Here is a 6,659-nt window from a genome sequence, read left to right as displayed (position 1 = left end):
TCTTCCCTCCTCTGCTCTCTGGGTCTGCCTCCTGTAACACTGTTCTCTCATAGGTCAGTTGTCAGAGCCAGTGGGCAACTTCAGTCTTCATCCTGCTGACCCATCTTAAGCCATTTGGCACTCTGATTCCTCTTTCTGGGGCTCCCGGGATACCCCTGTTTCCAGACTTTCCCCATCATTTCTAGCTCATTCTTCTCAGGCTCTTTCACTGGGCTATCTTCCTTCACCAAGTGAGACTCTGTCTGAAAAAGAAAAACAACTTTCATTATCAAAGTACGACACACATACAGAAAAGTACACAAGTCATAAGTTCACAGGTTGATAATTTTTACAAACTGAACACACCCACATGCCTAGCACCCAGATCAAAGGACAGAATGTTTCCAACACCCCCTAGGAACGTTCCTGTACTCCTTCTGGCCACCCACCCTCCCACAAGAGTAACCACCATTTTGACTTTGGACATCAGAGTTGAGTGTTGTCTGTGCTTAAACTTTATGTGAATGTAGGCTTTGGATGCGTCCTGTCAAGCTTCTTTTGCTCAGAAGTACGGGAGAATTATTCATATTTTTTAGGTATAGTTTATTCGTGCCCATTGCTGTAAGAGATTTGATGAACTATACCTCAAGTCACTTATCCATTTTTCTGTGATGAGTGGGTATTTGGTAAATTTCCAGATTTTGCTATGAGAAGGGGTGCTGTGATGAACACTCATGTACCAACCGGCCTTTACAACAGTGAGTTCCCAAGCTTTCCATCCTAGACTTGTTCCCCCAGTCCCCACAGTGGCTCTGGAATATTTAGAGGTGCTGATGGGTGAAGATTGCTTAGAGTAGCTAATGTCTCTTCTCCTTAAACAGGAAAGAAACTCATGGAAAGTTCAGGTGAATATTTCTTCAAATAGTACCATTTGCATAACATAAAATTCAGTGTCTACACGTGAATCCCATGGTAGCAACAATCTGAAGGACCAAATTCTCACAGGCAAGAGTAAAGGTTAGCAGATGTGCAAGATTCTACTAGGAGAGACTCAACTAGGAAAATGTCATTTATTTCTCAGCTTATGGGGCCAACAATTCCATGATACCACCGAATCTTTAAGTTCCATTATTTTGGTGATTAATGGTTCTGCTCCACAATAATTAATGATGGGGCCTTGTCCTGCTGGTGTAAATGCGTCTAGCAAGACAAAGTAGAAAATGGGCATGCCATTCCCACTGACACGGCCGGCCAAATCAAAGCACTATGTAATCCTCCAAGCCACAAACCACTCCAACAGGCCGTGTCAAGTAAGAGAGTACTAAAGATCGATTACCAGATAAAATTGAACCATAGATATCTTAGGTAAAAGCCAAGTTTGGGGATGACATTTTCATCAAATCTGTAAAGAATTGTTGCATGTGTTTTGTTACAGTTTTATTCAATAATTCAAAAATTATTTTTATTTTGGTATAATCATTCTTTGAAAGTAAGAATAAAGCTTAATCTAATAACACAGTAATCCATAGTAATAGATATTAATTTTATTCTGTTCTGAGGAAGTAGCAGGAAATGGTCTGCCCAAATTCTCTTAAAATTTTTTCTCCTCCAAAGATATTTTGAAACATGGGACTTTGGGAGATTATTTTTCTGGAAAAGTTCCTCTACTCTGTGCCAAATAGTTTTGAAACAATCGTCATTTCTCTCTGATAAACTATGTGGTGTTACTTTGGACTTTTCAAAATGAAGGAAAAATGTGTTTAGTTCCATTTTGAGAGGCTCCTTAGAAAGAATTCTAGTAACTCTTAGTGAATGATAAATTTACACAAAAGCTTCAAATTTGGAAACAAACATCCCACTTGATTCATTGGCCACTGACATATTTGAGAATACTTGACATTCAGAATTGATGTAATTTTTAGCGTTTTGATGAACTCTGAAAGTGCTTCAGGCCCAGACAACAATGGCAGTGGTTGACACGTATCGACCCTGCTGCACCTCTTCTGCTTTGTTGTCCCTTGACACTGCTTAGCAAGTTTTGAAAAACCATGAACTTTTTCTTAACAGATGCAGTAATTGGCCATATTGAGCATTTTGGAATTCTTTTACGTGTTTTGAAAGATATTCACGACAGTAGAGCTCTTCTTTAAACTTCACTGCAACTCCCCTGAGTTGTATTATGATTATTTTCCTACTCATGTTACTATTATGATCACAGACCTACCCAGGAATTTCATTCAGGCCATTCCAATAGGCTACAAACAATTTTTTACACCTCATCGGTTGGTCCAAGTCTTATCCTCTCCTTGATGAAGATAGCTCACGTAAGTCAGGCAACTTGGTTAGAAGTGATAGAAGCTGAACTTAAACTAATTAAGGCAAAAGGAGATTTTATTGGAAGGATAGGAGTGTCTTACAGCTAAGCCGCCTGAAAAGTCAGGGAACAGCTGTGTCCCAAGGACAGCTGGACCCAGGCACCCGCCTCCAGCTGGGCCCGGCGCTCTGCCTCAGCCTCTCTCTGGCATTCCCTTCATTCTTCTTGACTGGTCCCCAGATTTCTCCCGGTGGCGGCAATGCAGCCTCAATGTCCCCGCCAGCCTGTGAGGTACTTTTATTAGAAAAGGTACTTCTCGGGTGGAGGCAGGCCCACAGTTGCAGTTTAGTGAGCAGAAGACACCTTTGTGAAAAGATGAAATAACTCCTTTTCCTTGAAGGCAGCCCTGTGCCAAGGCTTGGTCAGCAAAAGCAAGTGAGGGGCCAGCCCCCACCTTCTGCTGGGTGCCCTCTGCACAGTGCATACACTGGTGACTCAGCATGGCCTCCAATTCCTCCCAGTTTCTGCACTTCTGTACTGATAGATCAACTCATGTTTCTCTCAGGCCCATGGCCTCAAATTCTGTGCATCCCTTCTGATTGACTCAGCTAAAGTCATGTGACTACCCCTGACCCATCTTCTCCGGCCGGGGTGGAGGCACCTATGACATTAAAACACCCACTGTAAGCTTTCTTCTCTCGGCAATGGGTCACTCCCAGAAAAGAGCAAACCTGTGAGCCCGGCAGCCAACCCGCTGGCAGCTTCTCCCAACTAGGAGTTGTTTTATTTTTTTGTTGTTTTTATGTGTAACTTTCAGAAACTGGTATTGATTATACTATTCTCTCATTAAATATTGAGTAAACTGAGGAAATACTTATGCTATTCATCATGACTCAAAGAGTTTCAGGTTTTAGTTGCCCTAAGAATGTAATGGAATGAATGTAGCTTTGTATTTGGTAGAAATAAAATCAAACTTAGAAATCAAGATATTTATCTTATGATAACCCAAAACCACCTTTATCCTTTTTTTTTTTTTTTTTTGACACAGAGTCTCACTACATTGCCCTCCATAGAGTGTGGTGGTGTCACAGCTCACAGCAACCTCCAACTCCTGGGCTTAAGCAATTCTCTTGCCTTCGCCTCCCAAGTAGCGGGGACTACAGCCACCTGCCACAATGCCTGGCTATTCTTTTGTTGCAGTTGTCATTGTTGTTTAGCAGGCCCAGCCAGGTTCAAACTGGCTACCCTCGGTGTATGTGGCTGGTGCCGTAACCACTGTGCTCTGGGCCCCAGGTCCACCTTTATCCTTATGACATAGATTTATAACACCTTCCCATCCCACATATAAATCACTACTTTCAAAAGAATATATATCCAGTGATGTGTTTTGGGGACACTCCGTTTTCCTCAGCTTGTTTCAAGTGAATGGACGATGACAGTGATGTATTGGTATTAGTCTCATTATCATATTTATCAACACTCCAGCATGATGGTAATTTTAAACTCAATTTACTTATTTTTTTTCCAAATAGGAACTTTGAAAAATATAAAATTACTCTTCTCCACTCTAAATTTTTGTTGGCAGAAGAATTTGTATAAGTAACAGAATCCTACATTTCATTTCAATCCTCAGAAATAGAAATGATGCAATCTTTACAAACTTCACCATTTGCTTTGACTTCTTTATATTTCTGAAGACAAATATAAGTTAGTTTGATTCAGGCCAGGTGCAGTGGTTCACACCTGTAATCCTCTGGGAGGCCGAGGGGGGTGGATTGCTTGAGCTCAGGAGTTCAAAACCAGCCTGAGCAAAAGCGAGACCCAGTATCTACCAAAAATCGGAAAAACTAGCCAGGCATGATGGTGCATGCCTATAGTCCCAGCTACTTGGGAGACTGAGACAAGAGGATTGCTGAAGTCCAAGAGACTGAGGTTGCTATGAGCTGGCTCCAGCCATCCCCTTCCCTCCAGAGTGAGACTCTGTCTCAAAAAAACTTAGTTTGGTTCAACACTTACGTTCACAACTCTCAATCCTTGTGCAGGGCCCTTGCTTGAAACTACTGCTTTCTTTACATTTACATCAATTGAGATCTACTCCAATCGATCCATGTTAATAGTGATTATTATGAGAATGAGTGGTGCAGTCATCATCAGACCCATCCTTGGCTAACTAGGCTTATTCTCAGAATTACTCAAGAAAACTGAGAATACAACTTTTATTTTGACATAATTTTTTAAAGAACTACAATTACCAAGAGAGAGAAATTCATACCTAATTATAGTTATAAAATGAAAAAGTCAAAAAGAAAGAAATGTCCTCACTCTGACTAATCATTAGGAAAACACAAATCAAAGCCACAATGAAATGCTATCTCAAACCCATTAGGATGGATATTATAAAAACAAAAACAAAACATAACAAATGTTAGCCAGGGTGTAGAGAAATTAGAACCATTGTGAACGGCTGGTCAGAGCATAATATGGTGCAGCTGCTATGGAAAACAATACAGTCATTCTTTTAAAAATCAAACATAGAAATACCATTTGATCCAGAAATTCCACTCCTGGGCATATGCCCAAAAGAACTGAAAGGAGAGACTCAAATATTTTCATATTCATAGCAGCATTATTCTCAGTGTGTAAAAGAGGAAAACAATCTAAATGACTGCTGGGTGAACGGCTAAGCAAGATGTGGTATATACACACATGAACGAATATTATTCAGCCTTAAACAGGAAATAAATTCCGGCTCACGCGCTATGATCTAAAATGTGTATATCGAGGGATTCTGCCTAAAAAAATCAAATATTTTGACTTAGTTGTTTGTATTCTCACATTAACCTGAAATTGACTTTTCAATTAAAAAATAAATAAGACGTATATGTCCTTATAAAATTTGTAAATTGAAATCCTAATCCCCGAGGTGATGGTGTTAGTAAGTGGGGCCTTTGGAAGTGATTAGATGATGAGGAGAGAACTCTCAAGAATGAAGTTAGTGCCCTTATAAAAACAGGCTCAAGAGAGACCCCCACACTCCTTCTGCCACGTGAGGACAGAGCAAGAAGGTGCCTGCCGTCTGTGAATCAGGAAATAGGCCCTCCCCAGACACAGAAGCTACTGTGGTCTTGATCTTGGACTTCAGAGCCTTCAGAGCTGTGAGAAATAAATTTCTGCTGTTTATAAGCGACCTAGTTACAGCTTGAACAGATTAAGACGGCATCCTATGACTTGGATGAACCTTAAAGAATGTACTTTATGAAACAAGCCAGACATAAAAAGACAAATATGATTCCACTCACATGAGGTCTCTAGAGTAGTCAGATTCATGGCGACAGAAAGTAGAATGCTGATTGCCAGGGGCGGAGGGGAGAGAGACCTAGGGAACTATTGTTTGATGAGCACAGAATTTTAGTTTTGCAAAAATGAAAAAAGTTTTGGAACTGGATGGTGAATTTATGTAACATTACTGAATTCTATACCTAAAAATCATTAAAATGACAAATTTCATACATACGGCAACATCCACAAACAGCTTTGTTCAGGAAAGAACTCCCATTGGAACGTGGGAATAATACAATTCGAGGATCCCCAGCCAAATACAACAAAGTGCTCACAGTTTAACTTTCTCTTTTCTAACTCAGTGAAAAGTGGACCATTTAAAGACTATTCCGGGACAACCATTGCAGTACATTGAGCTCCACAGAGACAGCACCACATCAAGTGAGAGCCAGACAGACGCTGGGCGACTCTGTGCCTCGCTGAGGGAAAATAACCGAGCATGGGCAAAGGAGATCCTTAGAAGCCAAGAGGCAAAACATTATCACACGCATTCTTTGTGCAAACTTGTCGAGAGGAGCACAAGAGGAAGCACCCAGATGCTTCAGTCAACTTGTCAGAGTTTTCTAAGAAGTGCTCAGAGAGGTGGAAGACCCTGTCTGCCAAAGAGAAAGGAAAATCTGGATATATGGCAAAGGCGGACAAGGCCCGTTATGAAAGAGAAATGAAAACCTATGTCCCTCCTAAAGGGGATACGAAAAGATAGTTCGGGGATCCCAATGCACCCAGCAGGCCTCCTTCGACCTTCTTCTTATTCTGTTCTGAGTATCGCCCAAAAATCAAGGAGAACATCCCGGCCTATCCATTGGTGATGTTGCAAAGAAGCTGGGGGAGATGTGGAGTAACACTGCTGCGGAGGACAAGCAGCCTTGTGAAAAGAAGGCTGCAAAGCTGAAGGAAAAATACGAAAAGGATAGTGCTGCAGACCGAGCTAAAGGAAAGCCTGATGCAGTGAAAAAGGGCGTTGTCAAGGCTGAAAAAAAGCAAGAAAAAGAAGGAACAGGAGGATGAAGATGAAGAGGATGAGGAG

The sequence above is a fragment of the Nycticebus coucang genome, chromosome 5, assembly GCF_027406575.1.
Source record: "Nycticebus coucang isolate mNycCou1 chromosome 5, mNycCou1.pri, whole genome shotgun sequence".
NCBI lineage: Eukaryota > Metazoa > Chordata > Mammalia > Primates > Lorisidae > Nycticebus > Nycticebus coucang.
Note: the sequence above shows the minus strand (reverse complement) of the source record.